The sequence below is a fragment of the Passer domesticus genome, chromosome 4 (assembly GCF_036417665.1).
Source record: "Passer domesticus isolate bPasDom1 chromosome 4, bPasDom1.hap1, whole genome shotgun sequence".
Lineage (NCBI taxonomy): Eukaryota > Metazoa > Chordata > Aves > Passeriformes > Passeridae > Passer > Passer domesticus.
The window spans coordinates 65982922-66005415 of NC_087477.1; the positions used below are offsets into that span (position 1 = coordinate 65982922).

Below are 22494 nucleotides of genomic sequence, written 5' to 3' on the forward strand. Positions count from 1 at the left end.
TTCTCTCTAGGGCTGGTCTCAATCCCTTCATCCCCCAGCCTGTATTGATTCTGGGGGTTGCCATGACCCAGGTACAGCACCTTGCACTTGGTCTTGAACCTTTAGCCTGCATCTTGATCTTGTCCACATCCCTCTGCATAACATTCTGTCCTTCAGTTGTGTCAACAGCACTACTCAGCTTGGTGTCATTGGCAAATTTGCACAGGGTGCACTTGATTGCTTTGCCTATGTCATTAATGAAGACATTAAACTGTACTTGTCCCAATGTAGACTCCTGAGGGACACCACTTCTCGCTGATCTCCGTCCAGACATTGACCCATTGTCCACAACCCTCTGGATGTGATCATGCAACCAAACAGTCCACTCATCAAATCCATCTCCCTCCAATTTAGAGAGAAGGATGTAGCGGGGAACCATGTCAAAGCCTCTACAGAAGTCCAGATAGATGGCATCTGTAGCTCTTCCTTTGTCCATTGACACAATCACTCCATCAGAGAAGGCCACTAGGTTGGTCTTGGAAAGACTGGATGAGAAATTTCTATAGGCATCTCCTTATGCCAGTTTTGCCATGTCAGTGAAGTAGACAAGGTAGAATTTGGTGGAAAGCAAGAAAAGCAGGTGCCAGAAGTTTAATATAAGCAATATTGAAGCAGAGATTAGAAAACTAGAGATGGTGAGGCTGTAGACAAATGTTTAGTTACCTTGAGGGAAACAAATCACATTTTCTGAGCACAGAGATAAATCAGTGTGAGATCAGGGAATCTGAGAGAATAAAATATATGTTTCTAAATAAAGGAAAGGAATAAGAGTGATAGCATATGAAGTGAGAGTTTACTTAATTGCTGTGTAGAGAAAGTTATAACTGCCTTTCCAAGGTCACTCACAGAATGCAATCCACATCATTTTCCTTTCAAGAGTCACCCTAGTTTATGCTTAATTAAACTATGCAAGCTCTGCACACTCTAGAAAATGCCCTTTTTATTACATTGTAGGCAATTTGCATTTCTGAAGGGCATTTGGGTACCATGACATCACCAGAATGAAGGGCTTCTGGTATCATTCCTCCCATTTTTATTCATTTGTAATTGTTGACTTCTGTTCCAAAGTTCATTTCTATTTCCTGCTTGGACATTAGCACTGGATTGTACAAGAATGCTCATTTTCCAACTTCAGTGGCTGTTTCAGTTGTTCTGACTCAGCAGCCCCTTGGGGCTGACTCATCCTCCAGTTGCAGGTGTGCCCTGACACTTAATTCTTCATTTTAGTCCCATGAATGATAGGCCAAGGGGTCAAGAAAGAACTCACCAACCAAAGCTGGCAGGGTCAACATGATGGAGCCTGGGCTGGCACATGCATGGAGAGAGCTGCATGTGGATTAATATCTCTTTTCTGTTTCTTTCTTTTTTGTCTTGGCAGTACGGAAAAAAGTTTTTTCAGAGTTTTATGGAAAACAATGAGGACAGGATGGTGTAGGTTTACTTGGGATGCTTCTGAGAGCAAGTTAGAAATAGGCAGAGAAAACACAAGTTAAATCAGCCACTCTGGTTAATGGCATCTGCCTACTATTTATTTGCAAACTCTGAAGCCCAGGGGTCTTCTTGGGTCCCCATATTCTCCTCTTCCTGCTGACAGCATTTTCTGACTCTGCTTTGTGCCATTAGCATCTAGGGAGAAAACTACAGGCCTTTCATTTCAGTGGAAGGCTTATTACAATTTTCTGTGCCTCTGTCACCTCAGGATCTGATTATGGTGCTTGGGTTGCACCTTGCAATCGTTACAATTAAGACTTAATGAAGTGAGTAACTACAGAGTTCTGCAGTTACTCCCCACAAACTTACTGCAGCTACCTCTATCAGAGGAATAGCTACCACCTGATTTTTATGATTTGTGATATTTGGAGCTTGTCCTATAAACCCCCACACAGCTGGGACTGTGAAAGCCTGGCCAGGTCTCCTTCTCTGTTGCAAAAACAGAGTGGATGAGCTTGGAGCGTATTTCTGGCTGAGGATGGGTGCAGGTAGAATTTAAAAAACCCCAACAAACAACAACATTCACTTTTTGAGCTGTAAAAGGATAAACAAATCCTGGCTGACAATTATGTGGAGAGGGCTGTGCTCACACCCATGCTGAATTCCAGTCCCACCCCACATGATGGAGCAGTCACAGAGGTGCAGGCAGCTGGTGTGCCTGAGCCAGCCCACTCCAGCATTGCAGGGGACACATGGCTCTCACATGGCTTGTTTCAATGTGCATTAAGGATGTACCTGTCCCAAGCCAAGAGAATAAAGTGAAATACAGAACAAACTGACACTTTAATACCTTTCTAGCACCCTTGGCTTAAAACAGAATGCACATATGTGCGGGCATACTTGCCAATCCTGTGCTGCCTTGCTAGTAACAAATAGTGATTGGTCCCTCTGCTTTTCTCAGACACGGCTGAAGACAGATTTAGGGGTAAAATGAAAGGTAATAGAGAGTTTATCTTCTTTCAGTTTTCTTTCTTTGCCTCTATCTTCATAATTGCTGGGAGATCATTATGTCTGAATCATCAGACTTGAAGAACCATATGCCATTTCCCCTTAAATGACAGCTGAGATATTTATCTTTATTGTTTTAGGGTGTCTGGTAGCAACATCTGCAGGTCAGCTGAGGATAATTTGTATTTGGTATTTTTGATAGACTATCAATGAGGCCCAGCTGGAGCCAATCATGACCCTTTGGTGTGGTGGGCAGAGGAGAACAAAGAGTTTCTTGTGCTTTGGCAGCAGTCACTTGCTGATGTGCTAACAGCTTAGGAGTAGGGGGGGTGAGAATTACCTTTTGAATTTGGGAGTTTATGAAGATGTTGAAACCTCAAGGCTGCCAAATGGAGCTGTACATGTCTTTGTCATCTGGCCATAGGCACTGGGCCTTTTCAGGGTGATCCAGTTCAGTGAGCACTGAGAGGGAAGGATCCATTTGCAATATGTGAGCTGTAGAGCGAGCTGTGCTAATCAGGAAGAGCTCTCTGCAGTGAGAAATGCTGCACATTTACTGCAGTCATCAGTAGAGGCACACTACATTCCTTAGGAAAAAATGCAGGAATGTTCACATTTTCAGCCACTATTCAATTCCTTATGGGTGCTGTCTCTAGTGTTTGCTTTACTGAGAGGCCTCTCCACATTTTAGTTAGTGAGCTGAATATTCATTTTGTCTTCTACCTTTGTTGTCCATGTTGGTCAGACCTGTGATTGGAAGGATCATCAGAGACAAGACATTGTATAGATTAAATCAATTCCATGTCATTTGCAGCACCAAAGTGTTCCTAAGTATAGACCCAGCTTGGTGACCTTAGTGAATGTCAGCAGTCACTTAAGTCACCACTCAGCACCGACACTGGAGCTATTTAGGAAGTAATGAGTTGGCACAGCACACTAACTTCTGGAATAACTAGGAGCTTGCTAAAGTCTGATGCGTGCCCCACATAGTGGTATAATTTAGCAAAGAGGGTGAGTCACTTCTGCTCCCAAGTGCAGCCCAAGGCATGGAGTTTGTCTTCACTACAAAGGTCTCAGGCTCATCTATGGGTACCCTGCTGTATTTCACCTTCACTTGTCCACACTGACAGCTAGCTCAGGATTTACCCTTTAAGCTGAAGAACACCAACTATCTGTAGTTATCCATGAACACTGACACTGAGGTAAACGTTGTAGAATTTATCTAGAGTCATAACAACTGTAAAAAATGGTCTTTCACAAGCCCTTTTATCTGAGGTAACTCATGAGTTGTTGACATCCCCATGGATGGGCTAAGGAGAATGCTTATCAGACCCTCTATTATTTGTAACAGCTTAGGTGATAGGAAAGCTCAACCCTCCCCAGTCCCAAGGGGAAGCAGGGTCTGGATCCCAGTCCTGATGCTCTCCAGAGCCCACACTTGAAATGAGAATAGAGCAGCAACCCCCTTTCTTGGAAGTGATGGGTGGTTATTTGACACAGGCAGCATCTGAGGGTGTCCAGGTCTTTGGGGAAAAGACAGAATGTTATAAGCAGTGGATTTAAATTCTTCCAAGCAACAGAAAATGGGAGTTCCTTGGGGAGCAGCTCCTCCCACCTGGGGAAGGCACTAGCATGTGGCAGCCGCTCCTCTAGCTTACTATGTACAGAGCAAATTTCCCTCAGAAGCACCTAATTTACCTGAACAATTCAGCAAGATTCACTGGGAGGAAGATTGTTCCAGTTGGTACAAACCCCGAGGATGGGATTTGGGCCTTCTCTTCCTTTACCTGGTAAAACCTGGCAATTGTCACTGAGAAACCAAGGCACAGCACAGTTACAAAATATTTTGTGTGGGAAAGCAGATACCCAGATGATCACAGTGCCTTTCCACACTCCCTGTTTTTTGCAGCATGATCTTGACTAGACACTGAAATGTGCCACCTCAGTGTGCCAGTCTGCCACCTCCAGTTACAGGTTTGACCTCCACAAGGAATCAGTCCTGCATAATTCCCTATTTTTGTTTGTGCTCTCAAATCAAAATACAGCTTCAGTCTGAGGTAGCTTCTGAGCAAGACAGACTACTTCTTTCACTGAGTTTTTTCTCTAGTGTCAACAAATCAAATCTGAATTTGCTCAGTTTAAATATATTTTCAGAAAAATTCACCGTTGGATACATCCTATTACACAAGTGTCTGAAAATCAAAGGAAAAACGATTAGGAAAGGATTCTATCTTCTGGTTTTATCCTGTTTCTTCTCTCTCTGAAATCTTTCACATGCAGATGTTGATGGTTTGTCAAGCACACAAAAAACAGCTCAGTTTCTGCAGATGCAAGGAAATAGAATATCTGAAGAAATTGCAAAGAGTAGAAGCAAATGAAAGATCTTTTTCAATAACGTGCAAGGTTACAGAAAACAAAGATATTCATGAACCTTCTAAAACCGAATGCAAAGCAGTGAGATTGTATTTACTCTAACAAGAGAGCTTTCTTTTGTCTCTTTGTATTTAACCCCAAATTACTAACATTGTCTCCCATGGTAGCAAATTCAATCCTTTGGAAACATATTTGCCTTTTGCAAGCAATATCCATTACAATAAAACATATGACATTTGTTGTCAAGACTTATATGGGTGTTATAGATGGAAACTGAAGGTAGAAAAGAGCTGGTTTATTATACCATGAGCACACCAAACTACTCAACCTCTTGTCTCTAGTCTAGACTCTTTGAAATGAAAATATTATTTCAAAAATCTTTCCTTCCCTATTTCTCAATTCCTCTGTTGACACCTGAGATTTATGACAAGCAAGATAGGGTCAAGAGCAGCTCAGGTAGTGGAGGGAGCCTGTTCTGGAGACAGAGGTGGTTTCTGACCAGGCAGAGCACACATTGCACTAAGCCATCTCTGCTTCTCTCTTGGTGCAGCCCAGGCCTAGAGGCAGGGTGGAGTAAGCATGCAAACATGTACCACTGCTGAGATGGTGCTGGCTGGGGAGTACAGCAGAGCTGGACTTCAGTGAGGCCTCAGCTGTTTAACTTCCAAATAAATTGCATAATTATGATAGGTCAAGAAGTGACTTGGGGCTCTTCAGGTGGGAAACAGACCTGCAAATACAAAAGGACTACTGCTGAAAATTATGAAGGGGGAAGGATGGGTGGGAAGGGAGAGTGGCCAAAGAGGTGTTGTCTACATGGATGGGAAGGAATCTAAACCACCCATCAAAGAGGATGGATGTTTTGCTCTTCATTTGTTCATGCTTTCCTGCTGTGTTCTGAGCATGTGACTGCATTCCCTTCTGTCAAGCAAGATATTCCTCTTTGTAAACAGCTTCAGGGAATATAGTCAGATGTTTTGAACAAATGGGTGTATTCAGTCTTCTGGCGTTTCAGGATGCAGATTTAGCCTATTATATTACTCATTTGATTGCTCTAAGTACCCCAAATCATAACAATCTGACAGTATGGCAATGTAGTCAAATATTCCCAAAACAGTATTGGAATATACAACATATGCTGTGAAAACTTTTTCAGAGTTTAGGCATTGCATATTTCCACCTAAGACTTGTATCTTACCCCATTGTGTGGTTGAGGATAATGAAAATTTAAGACAATGTTTTCCAGCAGTTTCTCTTCTAGTATGGCTGTGCAGTTGTGAGAGGCCTTTTCACTCTGAACTCTGCAAATATATGCCCCCAGAACTGCAAGAAAAATCTGTTTAAGAAAATCAAAAAAACCAGTAAATGTTGAACTTTCCCCCCTGTGATTTTCCTCACTATTGGTCTAGTTTATGCTTCCAAAGACCACCCATTTATTTTCTCCTGGCTGTTAAAGCTCCTTTTCTCTCTTATTCCCTCCTCCTACAGCTCTTTCACCCTACAACTGGTGTGGACAGCTAAGATGAAAGAAAGAAAAAATGAATGGAAAAAGATGAAAGACCTCTACCAGGAACCTCTTGCAAAAGGAAAGTTGAGGTATCTCTGTGGTATGAGGGTAAGAAGATGTTTTGAGAGGTCTTCCTGTTTTGTCTTTATTGTCTGTCAGACAGACAATAGCAGAACTAAAGTGTTAGTCTGAAATTGTTCCTGGGACTACATCCCTCAAACCTTTATGGGGTGGTAGCATTCAAATGGGGCTGATTTTCCCAGTCTCTGCCAGCCCCATTTGAATGGGAACCTCTGATCCCATTCCCAACAGCAGGCTGAGCCACGTGAGCATTTCTGCAGCAAAGTAACCCCCACGGGCACTTCTTGCCCCCTCTGTGTTGATTTGATTAATATGCTGGACTGAGCAACATCATCTTCTCAGAGCAACCTGATGTCACTGGGAGGGTGCAATGGCTGCTTTCCAAACCCTGCAGCAGGCAGCACTAGGGCAGAAGAGCTGACTCACAGGATTGTCCTCATACACAGTGACAAAGGAAGCAGGGACATCAGTCACAAAGAGACCAGGGCTTTGACAGTGACAGCTGATGATCTACAGCAGCTGCATTTAGTTTGCAGTCAGTTCATGCTGGCTCGGGAGCAGAACTTCAGATGTTTATGTGCCTTTTTGGGATTTTTTTCTCTTTTATCATATCCACGGAATTATGCACATTGTTCCAGTTGCTGTGTATATTCCAGCCTGAAAAATTGTTCTCTTTCAAATCCCTGGTGGCCCGCTAAAGCCCCAAAACAAGCTGCAAGGATTAATTCCTCCCCAGATAAGATTTTCCTAAACCCTAACAGATAATTTGTTTGAAGTTTAATTTTAGTCTGTTATTACACACACGGGCCTTATCTTCATTCAGAGTCGTTAGCAAAATTAAACAAGCCTCTGCAAACAGGAAAGGGAAGCATGAAAGAGCCCTAGCACATAAGTGACACTCAGAGTTAAAGGCACTAATGGTATGCTTATGCAGTGCTGGCAAGTCTGAGTCCTCAAGGGACTGGTGATTTGTCCTGGTCTTCATGACCCATGAAGCAGGGGTACATCCTCCCCTCTGGGACCTCAAGATGCTCAAGCTGCCTCTGCCATGGTCCATGACCATGCCAAGGTCCATGACCTAAGCCCTGCCCCTCCTTCTAGTTGTTAACAGGATGCCTCACTCCACGGTTTCCCAACTCCTGCCCTTTCCCCTACACTGCAGCAGCTCAGGGTTTGCTCCTGTAGATACTGAAGAAATTACAGCACATGTGCTCAATGGAACAAACAGAAAAAAAGCAAGGCCATGTCACATCTTGTGTAGTCCACTGAAATGTTCACTGAGTCAGTGAAGCACTGATTGAAATCTATCCTAACTGCTTTGCATGGTGGATCCATCTCCCCACCAGTGCCCTGAACTCTTCCCTTCTATTCATCATGACACAGGAGCCAGGGGAGAAGATTGTCTCCCTATTGCACCACTCCACTACCAGGATTTGGGCCCTCATTCTCAAGGTATAGGAGGGTGTCTGAACACGTCAGCACTGCAGTGTACTCCCAATCAGGGTGATGTTTAAGTGAATATCTAGACAGCTACCACATTTGTGCTATTTCAGCTCAGTCAACAATGCCTGAACCAGAGCTCAGCTGAGAACATTGCCCTTCATATATAGTCTTGTCATTACAAAAAGCAAGACTGAAAGCAAGTGCTCTGAAAGTCTCCCTTCTCTAACTGTAGTTGTGTAAAAATTCCACATCTAGAAAAAAGGGACTAGTATTACTAGTGACTGCAACCAACCTGGAAAAGGAGCAATGCTGCTGGTCTCTGCCTTTAAATTTTTTTTTTCTTTAGCACTGCTATGACACCCCAGGTTCCTCTAGAGAGTGCATGAGTATCTCTGGTGCACTGGAGCTGAAAGGGATACTTGGAGCTCTTCAACTTCGGCCTATGATTAGGCCTCAGGACAGGATGCTGAACACCTGAGTTGCATTTTCTACTCTTCCCCAAGTCCATAGGTCCATGATCAAGTCACTTAGGACCAGACTGACAGGAATATCAGCAGGATGCCAATATATCCCTTGAGCATCCAGCCAGGCAGTCTGATGGCTGCCCTGACCTCTTCCACTGCTCTTAGGTAGAAGCGGGCACCTCAGAAGAGATAAGAAATTGTGGCAGCCTTTGTCATATTTCCTAATCATCCAGTATCATCAGTGTAGTCATCTAATTTATTATTTTCCTATGGGTGTAAAAAATAATTATGATTAATGGAACTGTTAATTTTTAAAGAAAATATTATAATTCAGGTGAACAAAAATTAAGCAAGCCAGTCTAGGTTAAGGTTGTACAGTAATTTCTCATCCACACGTTCTACCTATATGTAATAATATAAAGGCATTTATAACAGTTAACCAGCTATTTCAGTGGTTTCAGTTTTGCCACATATGTTTTAAGGGAAAAGTAAAAGAGAGTGAGTATCACTAGTTCCTCATATTTCTCATAAATATGAAAAATCCAGTGTATTTCTACCACAGAGATGAAGACTTGTTAATCCTTATAAAGGCAGCCTTGTGGCATGGGAAATCGTGTATCTGAACACCAGTGTGATGCATCAATAAAAACCATTGAATTCAGCCATTATTTTTGTTGATGGAGAATCAACAGGGTAATTTAATTTAAGGCAGCCTGCAAAAAGAAGCTCTAATGCCCACAAAATGTCTTTATTCTCCCTGCCTTGTAATATGGGTAGAGCTAGATGGAACAGAGTACAATTTTTCTTCTGGTTAAGTATTACACAGAAAAGAACAAGAGGCAATGGACACAAGTTGCTGTAATGGACATTCTGGTTAGATAGAATTACAGAACAGGTAAGGTTGGAAAGCACCCCATTGGGTCATCACTTTCTTCTGTCATCAGATAGAAGGAAATAAATTAATTCACTGTGGTGAAACACTGTGTTGCCCAAGGAAGTTGTAGGATCTCTGCCCTTGGAGACACTCAGAACTAGACTTCACAAAGCCTTGCAAACCTGACCTAACTTTGACATTTCCCATGCTTTGAGCAAGGTGTTGGACACCAAATGAGCTCCAGAGTTTGTTTTTATAGTTCTATGATTTTATGATAGACACAAAAGTGGTTTTGATGCATTAGTTGACAAGGTTTTTTGTCCCAAGAGGGAGCAACATGTTTTAGTTCACATACGTGAATATACACACCATGCTGGAGGACTGAAGGCAGGACAAAAATACCACATAGGCTTCAAATACCTAGAAGCAATTTCACCACTTCAGAGAGCAGCCTCCTGCTCTGGATCATGAGTGTGGCTGTTCCCTAGAGGTTAGACCACATCTTTTGTAGAGAATCTGATAGACCAAATTCTATAGGTAAAAGTGAAATTGGAAGCAATTTAATTGAATTATATTTTCTCCTTCCACTAATTTTTAGTGCTTTTTTCCTTTTTTTTTTTTTCCTGGAAAGTATACACTACCTCCAAACAGCCTAGGTAGTATTATGTTCCTCTGAGAGGTCACTAAAATCAGGCCAGTTCTTAAGAGATTATTGGCAGCAGGTCACATTTCCAAATTATTTATTTCCATAACATTTTCCACAAATAATTTTGAGGGTGTTTTCTTTTCTTTAACAAAATGAGCTATTTTGATAATAAAATTATTAAAAAATAGTATATAATTCAAGTTTCTGTGAAAGCATCACAGCAAATCTCCCACTGCATGTGTGTTCCTCCTCAGCTTGCACAGTCATGCCAGCCTATTTGCTGTAAACAGTAACAGCGTGTTGTAACTTCATACTGGGAAAACGGAAAAAGCATTTTCAACAGCAGTCTGAGTAAGATTGTAAACAACATAACAAGCTATGGAAAGACTAAAGTGATGCTCCCTTGCTGAAAAAAAAAGACTTCTAAACACAGATAAGCAAGGTAAGGTACCTGGGTACCAATATGGTTAGTGCAGATAGGGGCTGAATCTGCATTTCTCTGCTATGGAACTACACATAACCTGTGAGATGCAGAACATGCTTTTCATAGACTGAAAGCCATTCTGATTCAAACCAAACATTGCAACCCATTCTTATCAGAAGCAAGTTAGGTAATTTAGACTAGTCTCAGGTAATTAAGGTCTCTTGTTCAAGTGTTTCACTTGAACACTTGAAAGCCAAGGTTCAAGTGACCAAGGAAAAGTCTTCCTCTGTTTCAACATCTTGCTTTCATATGCCTCTAAACACTTGGAAAATGTGAGCTAGTAGAAACTCAGGATTCAGAGACAAGGAGGCAGAAAATCCCTCAATGTTGTGACTCTGGTGAGCAGATGACAGGGCAGCAGAGAAATACCAGATATTTGGATTGCCAGTGGTGTTGGTATCAAGACTGGTTTCTCTTTACTGCAATCACTTTTTATAGATTTTTTTTTAAATTCTGTACTAGTTATTTAGAGTCATAGCTAAGCTGTTAGATTTTGTGGGGAATCTGGTGCTCATGGTGATAGCACTGGACAATCAACTATGCTTTCCTGAAAGCACACTTCAATAAATCTTTATGCCAGCAGAGCTCTGGGATCAATCAAACCTTCACATGCTGTCCAAATAAACCATATTTTCAGACCTTCTGGGCTTGATCCAAAAGAAAAACAGTGCTTCAAGCACCTCAGATGTTTTGGGAGGTAAATTCAAAACTCTCACTCTAATATGGGGTCACCTTTAACAACTTTATTTATGGAAGAAAAATTCTCTCTGATCAAGAGAATGGTCCTGAAATCTATAATGGGATCTGATTTGTGTGGTTTGTTTTCTTCTGGGATTTTAAGACTGTTGGTTCTTATTTTTTCATGTACTATTGATTTGTGTTCCCTGACAGAATAAGCACAAGATTCGTTTACATTAATAACCCCTGGGGCTTGAAATGCCCCAATACTCTAACAGAACACCTCATTTTTATTTATTTATTGTGGCAGTGTATTTTCCCCTACTGGTTGCTAACTGCTCTCACCCTAACATTATGCCAGTATAAAACCTGGGAGCCGATTTATATCACTACCTTAAAAAGAAAAGACAAATGGTAGCTGTACTGGCAGGCATGAGCCCAACAGGAGATGCAATAGGGGAGTTCACTCCCCCATGGCCTCTTGCTGGGGTGGTAGTCATGGTCCAGGTCACACACACCAACACAGCCCTGCTGCCCACAGGATGTCTGTGGGAGAACATCTCAGGTACAGCCTGCATGGGACAGGACAGCTCTTTGCCTTTTATGTAGATAAGCCATGGGGTAAATGCTATCCTGTGGACTGCTCAACTTCATGAAGTTTTTCCATCCTTTTATCATAATTTGCTTTTTCCTGTATCTTCTTCGGCCTTGTTCAGCTTTTGTAAAATTCAGGAAGACTATGATATATGTGGAATGGATCCTTGAGCAGGGAATGTTTAACAGAACTAATACTACTGCTGCTCACTTGGAGCCCAAAATCATGAATCAGACCCTCGAAAAGTCACAAAATCCCACCATTTTTCACTTACATGTGGGATCACGTAACACCCTTGATTCTGTGTGTAGGTTGCACAGTGTGCAGCTTGCTCTTCCATGCCAGGACCACTCCACGTGGGCTGGGAGTTGAGTAGCTTTGTGTCCAGCATTCTCCTGAAAATCTGCCTCTCCTCAGCTTTCCTGTACTGCTTTCTCCTGTTGCTTGGGAGGTGTTTAGTGCCTGCACTCAGACTTGCTTGTTGGCAGGTAATGCCCCAGTGCTCTGACTCTGCTGCTTTCAGGTCAGCTTGGTGTCGTCCAAGTTCTTTTTGCACCCTTTGTAAGTTGTTAAGAGGCTGATTCTTTTAGCTGTCAGCCTCTGCTTGGCTGTGTTTTAATCTCTAAAGGACTAAAACCATCATTATTCTCCCTGTTCCTCTGCATCATGCCTGTCCTTTATGCCTTGTGCTGCTTGGTGAGCAGGCATTCCCCACTGAGCCATTCTGCAGCTGCACACCAGCACCTCTACCTGACCTGCTCCCTGTGCTTGGACTGGCCACACTTTGCATCACATGCTTGAACACACCTCTTGCTGCTGTGAAAAGAGGGCAGTTCAGCTCCCACAGCCAGGACATAACACACCAAATATGTTCATCCTGGTGTATGAAGGCAAGAACCACCCCCTAGCTTTCCCCCAGGTAATAGCTTCCTTTTCTTTTTAGCCCTTTAACTTTTCTTGATTTAGTTGCTGATTTATTTGGTATTTGGTTTTTGTGGTTTTTGGGTTTGTTTTTTGTTTGTTTGTTTTGTTGGGGGTTTTTTTGTTTGTTTGTTTTTGGTTTTTTTTCTGTTCAGATGGAGCCAGTATTTGTCTTCATATGTTCAACTAGTTCCTATTGTATTCTCAGGTGGATGTTCAATGCACCTGGCTTAGCTCAAGTCTATATATACCTTTTACATCCCTGGCTTTTTATGGTAGGTATTCATCTTGTTTGGTCCATTCCTGTGCTGGCATTAGTTGACATTTTTTGAAGTCCTGCCTCATACACCTGACCCACGCTCACAGGGAGCAGAGTGAATTCTCTTTGAGAGCCACGGATTAGTCTCCTGGACCCAAAAGTAATTATCAGACAGTGGTGCTCACTGTCCTTGTTTGAGAGTGAGATTGGAATCATGGGTTGGCCAATGGTGGATCTGGGGATTCAGGGAAAGCCTCTCCAGTCTGGAGTTTTATAGTTATGAGCTAGTTCCTCAGTCGGACCCTGCTCAAAGGCAGGCAGACACATAAAATAAAGTCAGATACAAAAATCTAGAGTCAAACAGCAGAAAGAAAAATACATACAAAGAGGGGGAGAAAAATACAACAGAACAAAAAACCAGGGAGATTTAGAGTAAATTCATTGTAAAGAGGGAGATGATGGGAAAGGGAAGCTGAAATCTAGAAAATTACTCAGTAGGCTAATAAAGGGCATGTTCTCTGATTTTAATTGTTCTTCAGTTAAACTCTTATGTTTTTATTTAGAGTTAAGATGAGGAAGGTGGACTTGCCAGCACATAACAAGCTATTTTTTTGGCTTTTCTCTTAGATCTTGCAGATCTAGGGATAATATTTTCTGTATTACTTGTGGGCTATCTCTATAGTACTCAATTCTATGTAACCATGCCATAGAATGCAAAAACTATAATAACTCCTGTCTCAAAAAGAAGAATTGAAACCTTGCCTTTTCTAAGGTCAATGAAAAAACTCTATTTCACTTCAGTGAGAATTCAGGATTTAATCTCAGACATGAAGGTTGTTCAATATTGTGAGTTCTCTGAACTTCAGGCCATCACCAAAGCCAAACCTTGGGATTCAGGTCTTTTTTTCCCTAGAATCTAATGTAAATTGGCAGGAGTTTCTCCCACTGCTCATAAAGCAGAGAGGCTGTTCCAGGGTTAGCAAAAAATAAGCTGCAATTCTTCTTACTTTGAAGAAGAAATTCTCAGTGTAGTGTAGCAGGGGTAGGTTTCAAAACGGTGATTAGAAAACAAGCATTTGTACACAGGACTTTCAATGAGGATGTTATCTCCTCTAATCCGAGAATTCTCTTTTTTCCTGGCTTGGGGGAGCAGCGCTTTACAGAAAAACACAAAGGCAAAACAGCCACGTGCTCTGAATAACTTACATTCAAATTAGATTGACAACATAATGAAAGCTGAATAATGTTATATTTGGAAGTCATTGATAGAAATCATCCTCAGCTTGTATCTTGAGAGGATAGTAGGATGAGTGGTTATCTATGCCTCTGCTACTCTGCTTCTCTTTTCACAGTCATTTTCTTTTCTCATCTTGCCTGGCACTCTTCAAAAATAGCCTCTTTAAGATATGAAATTTATCTTTTTTGTTAAAAAAAAAAAATCTTTCTAACTTTCTGGATGGACCCTTATAATGCTCCGATAATGTTTTAGAGTTGGTGTACTCAAATCCTCACTGATTTCCAGGATGGGTCTTAAATCATACATTATATACTCTTATCCACCAATACTCTGCTCTGGATTTACAGTTCCAGTAAAAGTTAGATCTGTGAGGGAAGATGACATCTCCTGCTCCCTATCTTTTTAAAATACCAAATCGATTTAAGGGTTTAACTTATTGTTATAGTTTATCCTGAACCTTCTGAATCAGTTCATTGAATTTTAGCTGTAGCTATATAAAATTCTATACACTGAAATTGTTTGGCCATACTGAGAATGTCTATGCCATGATCCATCACTGCCACTAACTGCCAGCAATAAAGAAATCCTCCTTTATTCTCCATTCATTTAAGTGAATCTCTAAAACTACTATTGAACACCAGGACTATATCTTACTAGATTTTAATTTTTTCTTCTTCTTTTAAGGAGCACTTAATATTTACCTGAAAGGCATTTCATTGTTTGGTGTCTTCAGTAGCTGTCAAAAAGAGACACTGGGAAGACCGAATGAAATACAGACTTGTAAGACTGACTGTAGTAGTGAGCAAGATAATGGAAACATTTATTAAGGCAGATTACAATTCATTTAGGAATGTGATTTAGTAAAGGGAAAGCTGCCTTGTTCTGCTAAAAGAGGATCATGTATGACAAATGTATTAGGGTCATTTCAAAGCACTGCTGAATTGATAAAGATGAAATCGTTGACATAATTCATCCAGATTTCAGGAAAGTATTTGTTACAGACTGTACAGGAGATCAATTTACAAGGTCAGAAAGCAGAGCATAGGGGACAACTTTTGAAATGGAATACAAATTGGTTGAGGCACAAGAAACAGATGGTGTCAGTAGAATGAAACAATTCAGGGTGTGATGAGGTACAGATTTGCCTGAACATGAATACCAAATACCACACGATTTAGGTCCCAAATCATTTGTTGCACTACAGTGTGGACATGGGCAGGTCTTCACTGCTTTGGAATTAAGAGACTTGCAAGCCACTCTGGGGTGATTGATTGAAAAAAAACATGAAAATGCAAATCATGGTGGAGAAACCCATGCAGCAAATGCACTTCTCAAGTCCTCTATGGACAGCAGAAAAATGCCTAAAATTCACAGGTGATTAACCACTTCTACCTGCTTTTTAACACCATCTGTGCACCTTGTTAAATACCAAATTGAAACAGATCCATTTTCCTTGTGTGTCAGAATCTACCCAACCACTAAAGTTGAAAAAAATGACATTGTGCTTGTGCTGTTAGTGAAACCTATGCACAATGCAGAATTGAAAGTACAGAGCTCACTCTCCATCAGCAAAATGTCCAAGCAAGTACCTTGACAACCAGGCTTAGATTCCTTCTTACTAAGTGGATTTTTTCTCCTCATTTTAGGAATAGACTGAGGAACAGCTTAGAATTGAGTACAAATATGACTGAGAACAGCAAGCTTGTAGGAGGGTCTTAAAACTAGCAATGTTCCAAGAAAGACTCATTCTCTGTGTATACAGATTGGCTCAAACATGAAATGAGGGACCACAATACACTCTGTTAGATGACATGTTACTGCCTCTTTTAAAGGAGAAAGGCTACACATCTTAAAGTTTTGATGGGAATTAGGCACTTCATAGCACTTAAAGTTCCACCGTGGAACTTAGGTTTATTTTTTGTCCCTGAACCAGGACAGCCTTGAAGTTGCTTGAACAGTTTGATGCTTTTGGACCACACCTCCAACGATGAAAGCATTAATTAATTTTATTTATTCCACCCTTTAAATGTTTTTCTAAAAACAAAGACACTTCTACTTAACGACAATATTGATTTAAACCTTGAAGTCTATGCCAAAGAAAACTCTTCATGAAAAAAATATTTTTGGCAAAAGCATGTACAGTTTGACTTATTCAGATGAGATCTGAGTGTCTTTGTCTCCTTATTTTTGGATACCACACCAAATTGCTAGTACACACCCAAAAAAACTACTTCTTTTGCTCTTCTGGCAGGTTTCAGGAATCTCACTTTTAAAAGATAGTAGATGTAAACCAGATGGCTAAAGAAAGTACCAGAAATATGCATGACATGTACAAATTGATTGAAATCCACTTTTTCATTCATTTCAGTAGGTTTGGCTCAAATTGTGATTCAGAAGATGTTTCATAATTTTTATTTCTCCCTACAAGTTGCCTCTGGAGAACAAGGCAAGGGCCAGGGAGAGACACTTCAGCCTGTGATTTCTGTCCACTGCTGAACACAAGTCAGAGCCCTCAGCCAATGCCTTATCTAGTTTTATGGAGTTCTTCTTGGTACTGACTGTTTGATGCCTCCACGATTTGTCAGAGTGAATAAGTAAACATAGCATCCACATATGACCTCTCACTAGGACCAGAAGATTATATTTTAAATTGATTCAGTTGCCAACAAGCATGAGGAAAAAAACAAACATTCTCAGTGAAAGTTAAAATAAACAGTAACAAACGAAGAACAAAAAGGAAAAAAAGTATGAAATTCAAAGGTAGATCAAGCAGTACTAAACAACTTAAATTTATAGATCTACTTTCACTGGAATAATAACTTAGTAAAATCATAACCTAATCCTAACCCTAACATTACAACTTTTACATATCTACCTCTTGTCCAGAGCAGCTAAAGGGGAAGCATATACTTGTAAAATGCTCCTAAGCTACCTGGTAGTACTAGGTGTAAGAGCAATTATGTGACATTGAACAATTAGAATTCAGAAAGGAAAATATGTAGAAAAGAGACTCTTTTCTCCCCATACAAGAGAGCAGCAGGGGCAAAGAAAAGAGACAGCCACTCTAGAACAGCATCTACTCCAATGGTTCTTGTGGTAATTAGAAGGTTCTGTTTCTTTCTATTTGATTCTAAACTGAAGTATATAAACAGACCCCTTCATTACTTCTGTTAAATCTGTTGTACTTTTATAACTAAGTATTTATGTGAAGAGAGAGAAGTTATATCCTTTCTACTACAGTCTTTTCTGGGATGAGAAATAAAGCTTCAGCTCCTTGATTCAACTGCTTGTACTGACTGGACAAGTTTCTAGGGAGGTAAGAGAATGCTCACCAACCTTCACTTAAAAAGGCTGAGTCTGAAGTCCCAAAAGTCTGTGTAATTTGAACATAAACCAGGCAAACTTAGCTCAGTGCCATTGCCATTTGAAAGCATACAGTCAGGGTTTGATGGGAAATTTCCTCAAGAACCCAGAGAAACTTCACACTAAAGCTGAGAAATTTTGGGTTTTTTCCAGACAGACATTTTCAAATGAAAAATTATTTTTCTGTGATATTCTCAGTAAGTTCTGTTTCAATTCCATTTTTTTGTTCTTTGCCAGTGGGCTTTCTTTCTTTATTCTCTCTAAATTGACTGGAAAGAACAGGATCAAGCTGGCTGTACTTTACGTATCCTATCTTGTTCTTTGCTTACAGTCTGCTGAGTATTATTGACCACATATGTAAAGTGATGGTCTTCATGCTGAAGAGTCTGGTTTGGTCACAGCAATAAACATCACTACAATGGTCTGACAGTTTTCAGGGATTTGACATACCCCACCAGTTGAAAATTGAACCTACAGGTCTGAAAAATCACTCATATGTCAGATTTGATGGCAGTACTGTGTCACTCTTCAATTTCATAGTAGCAGAAAGTAGCGTGAATTTACCACCTGGATTTTTAGTAAAATGAACTTTTTTTTATATTTTTGTAGTGCATTCAGAGGAAAATAAAATGCAGTACATGTTTGCTTAGTATCCATCAGTTGTGCCTGTCTAAGTCACTTGACAAAATATTTTCTCTGATCTTATACTCAATTTTTAGTTACATCAGTACCAAGAAAATTTTAAGGAAAATAATAATAATGCAGGAGGGCAGTGAGAGACTTTCAAGTCTCTCTTGAGAGACTGTCTTGACAGGAGGAATTTGATGCCTCTGGGAAAACAGAACTCATTTACACTAACTCTATTCAACTGTAATGTCAAGCATTAAAACAGAAGAAGAGCCACAAATTCTGCTGGTGAACATAACTTGTTATTAAACCCTACATGATTATTTGCTATTACTAGGACAGACAACCGTGCCAAACTTTTTCAATACAGCCTGGATCAAACCTATTAATTTTATGGATGCTTTTAGAGAACTTAGAGCCTTCTTGTCCAAGTTGGGTTTGATGCCACCAGCATCTTGCAGAGCCTCACCCACAGCCTGGTGTTCCTGGGGGACTCCACTGAAGACGAGGTACCAGGCTAAGTATGTCCACAAAAGAGAGTGTTTGAACTGAACAGTTCCATGTAATGAGTGTTTGCTAGCAGTTTTTAGGGTCTGCTTACCTGCTTTAACACCTGTGCCCACCATGCAACCCATTTTTTGAGCATTTCCACCCTAGGCAAGCTAGGAAGAACCTAATCAGCTGTTTTCCAATGAAGACTTTGGTATTTGGAGGCCAGAGGTTTCTCTAGACAGAAGTGTGCCTAAGAGTTAGATGCTGCAACATCACTGGGCTTTGGAGAAATTGGGCTTTAAAACAAAATTATTCAAAGCACTTGCATATGAACTTATGCATAAAATATTAGTATTAGAAAATCCATGTAACAGAACACTCTTGACTTTGGATTTTCAGTCATTGAGAAAATCTAAAAGTTAGGACAGTTCCCTTGTGTTTGTTCATTTCCAAAATAATTTTGTTTCCAAACTTGCAGTCTCTCCTCTGTCCCACAATCTTACAACTTTCCTCTCAATTCTTTCCATGAGCATCCTGCTCACTCCCTGCGCTCCCTGCTCTTAACTGCTGCTTTGTCTTGGTTTTCCCCCTTTGGCCAGACCTCCACACCAAGTTTCATCCTAGAGTTGGTTTGTGACAGATCATAGTCTGTTCCTGTCTCTTCCCCAAAATTCTTTTTTCCACTCTCTCTCTAAAAGAGATACTCTGCTCTAAATTCCAGTATTCAGTTGCACCAACTAACACTCATAAGATAGCATAAAAAAAGCAAAGGAAAAAAAAAAGAAAATAAAGACTGCCTTCAATTTTAATGCTACAGGAAGTATCTAATTCACAAAGGAAAGCAATATATTGAAAGTCCAAAACCATTGAAAAGGAAAAGAGAAACACTATAATTTTAGTGATCTTTGTTGTTTGCCTAAGATGTGTCCTTCACAGACTTGGCTGGCCACAAAAGGATTCAACACAAATTAATAACTGCTAAACTGCTTCTGATCTGCGGATCATGTTGTCCTGCTGACAGATCATGCATGGTGAAGTAGAAGAGCTGATACAGGAAAGTGGAACCAGAAATGAACCTGATAAAATTGAGAAGGTGTAGCTGGAATATAAATGGACAAAAAGCAGCCTCTAAAAAACAAAAGGCAAAAGTAAAGGAAAGAAAACAAATATGGGAACAGACAAAACCTAAAGGTAATGGTAACCTCAACAAACACATTCCTCCTAAATGTGTGCATGAAGTTTTGAGCATGTGGTTATCATCAGATTAGCAAGCACATGAAATAGAATAATGCTAATATAAATTACCAAGAGTACAAAAATTATTGTTTTATCTTTGATAGGTTATATTCTCATTCAGAGGTATTTAAACCCTGATTAAATGGAGATCCATTGAGAGTCAGATTGAATCATCCTTCAGGACACAAGCACAACATGTTTTCATTACATTTCAATTATGTAGCCTGTCCAGATCTTAAGGATTTACACTGGGTTTTTACTCATATATTTCCTTACAGTTGGACATAGATATAATGATGGTGTTAGTGCAGCAGACAAATGTTGACAAAAAGAGGCTGCAAAATTTGAAGCAATCCCTTCATTTGCTTACCCATGGATACAAACCCAGGCTATTTTCTTTCTTAATTTATGACAAAGATGCTGATTTCTGAAAGCTGTGTTTTTAAAATGTTGATTAAATCTCATACAAATGAAAACCGTTTAAATCTCTTACATATGTTTACCTGAGTACTTGCATCAATGAGACACAGTAGCTTAGATCTGATTCTGAATGTGTAATTTGTCCAGGCCAAAAAAAAAGTTTTTCAGAAAGTTTGGAGCTTTCTTAATGAAATGTAGAAAATGCTTAGAGAAGTGGAGGGTAATCTGGTGAAAAGACAGATGAAATCAAGATACTAAGGGAAAGATTGATCACAAAGCAGAATTGCAGAGAAGGAAGATGAAACACTAGAAGCAGATAAGTTTATCCAGTGAATGTATAGAGGAAGAAAGAGAAGATAACAGATCTAGAGACAAAGACAACGGGATGGTAGCTGAAGAGGAAGGTTGAGAGATGATTTTTTGTCTCAGGCGTTCACTGTGTTCTTCTAATACTGGCAAGGCAATGGTGCAAAAGCAGTTACTGCAGCAGACAGGAAAAAAAAACAAGACACCCAGTTAGTTTTGCAGTTAAAACAGCAGACTAATTTTGCTTCATGGTTTTGTTTGAAATTTCAGTTTTCTTGGGCAAGGCAATCACTACTCTCTTCAGTTTCCTATTTATAAACTAGGGTGATAGTATTTCTTTCCTGTCATCTTCTTAACTTGGTTGCCTGAGTTACGACAGGACCCATATCTCAATCTGTTCCTGCCTAGAGGCTGGAAAAATAGCCTGCTTCCAACTGGGACTGTTACACTGGGTTTTGCAGTAACCGCGGGTAAGTAAGGCAGAGAGGAACAGAAAAGCGAAAGAAACTGACAAAAGTTTTGATATCAGGAACTGAAAGGGACTACTAAAAAATACATATTTGGGTTCTTTTATTTTCCTTCTGATCCTATCAAATGTACTCAAGGCCCATTTCAGCTTATTTTTAATTTATTCCCTTGAATCTTACTTTTACTTCAAAAGAAAATGTTTATTCTCATACAAAAGCTTGGGCTTTCTGAAAAACACCAGCTCTCATCAGCCTTTTGATAAAATCATAAGAGCTGAAAACACTGAGAGTTGCTTTTGTTTTAATAACCTTTCTTGAATATTTACTTCTCATTTGAATAGTTATCATCAATAAAAATTAAAACCTTACGTTTGTGAGGAGTGTGAGCATATTTGGGATTAAAATGAGTGACATCCCTCAAAAATGAGGGCTTTTGAAGGGTTATCTTTCTTAAAGCAGTGCTCTTTCTGCAAGAGTATTCTGAGTCCGGCATGCTACACAACCAAGAAAACAAAGGAGAGAAATTTTGTAAATGAGAAGCAGAACTGGGAAAAAGATTCAATTTGGTTCATCCGCACTAGCAATTATATAACTTTAACTATTAACAACACTAAGAAAATGTTTGAGTTTCTAATACAATTAACAATTCTTTTAAGCAGGAGTTTAAATTACAGGTCTTGTTAATTTAATTTTCTTTATTTGCTACTTGCTTGTTCAAATAAGATGTTGTTTTCAGAAACAGTTTGCTGAGAAGCCTGCAAGGAGATGCAGGATTGGAATATATCACACACATGACAACGTAAACCACAGAAAAATATGGACAAATAGCAAACACAAATGTATCCTCTACAACATTAAATTTACAGAATGCCTAGAGATGAGGAACAGCTAGAGGAGAAAATGGTTCATAATTTGGAGAAAATGTCTAAGTTAATAATTTGCAGGTGAACTTTTTAACTATTCAACTGAAGTTCCACACTAAAGCTAGCTGCTTTCCTAGACTTTTTTTTCCACTTTAATATGGAGATAACCACAGGCATTTATTAAAATTTATATTCCTCCACTCAGAGAGAGTTCCTGTTGAGTTTAGATATGGCTTATGTTTCTTTCTATATAAGCCATTATTAAGCACCAGGAACAGAAACTGTTCTCAGTGGCAAGGCCAAGGCATCACATGCTCAAAGGGACGTGAAGTTGTCAAATGAGGCTCTCCAAGCCATTTTAGAGAACAGAAGGACGTTGTGCCTAGACACCAAACCACAAACAAACCTTAACAATGGGTAAATTGTGGTAAGGAACAAGGCACGCATATTTTATCAAGTTGTCTTGTGCTGTTTGTGGTGTTATTTAAAACAAAGAGTACTTGTGGGTTAAACTGCTCGAATACTCCATGCAATTAGGCTTGGACTCTGCCTGGAACACGTATACTCGCCGTGTTAGGAGTACACTAAAGATCGCACATGACGCGATCACGGCAGACCTGGCCTGTGGGGATGCTGTACCCGCGGCAGCTGCGGAGGGCACGGCTGGAGCAGGCATCCGG

At 40.1% G+C, this 22494-nt stretch overlaps 1 long non-coding RNA gene across 1 annotated transcript; it reads right to left on the reverse strand.

The window, feature by feature from the left end:
- Window positions 1-2974: 2974 nt before the first annotated feature.
- LOC135299443 (uncharacterized) lies at window positions 2975-22430 on the reverse strand. Its single transcript, XR_010361428.1, has 3 exons — window positions 20262-22430; window positions 6050-6187; window positions 2975-3225 (listed from the first exon to the last, which is right to left on the reverse strand). It is a non-coding gene; the product is annotated as an uncharacterized LOC135299443 (long non-coding RNA).
- Window positions 22431-22494: the final 64 nt, after the last annotated feature.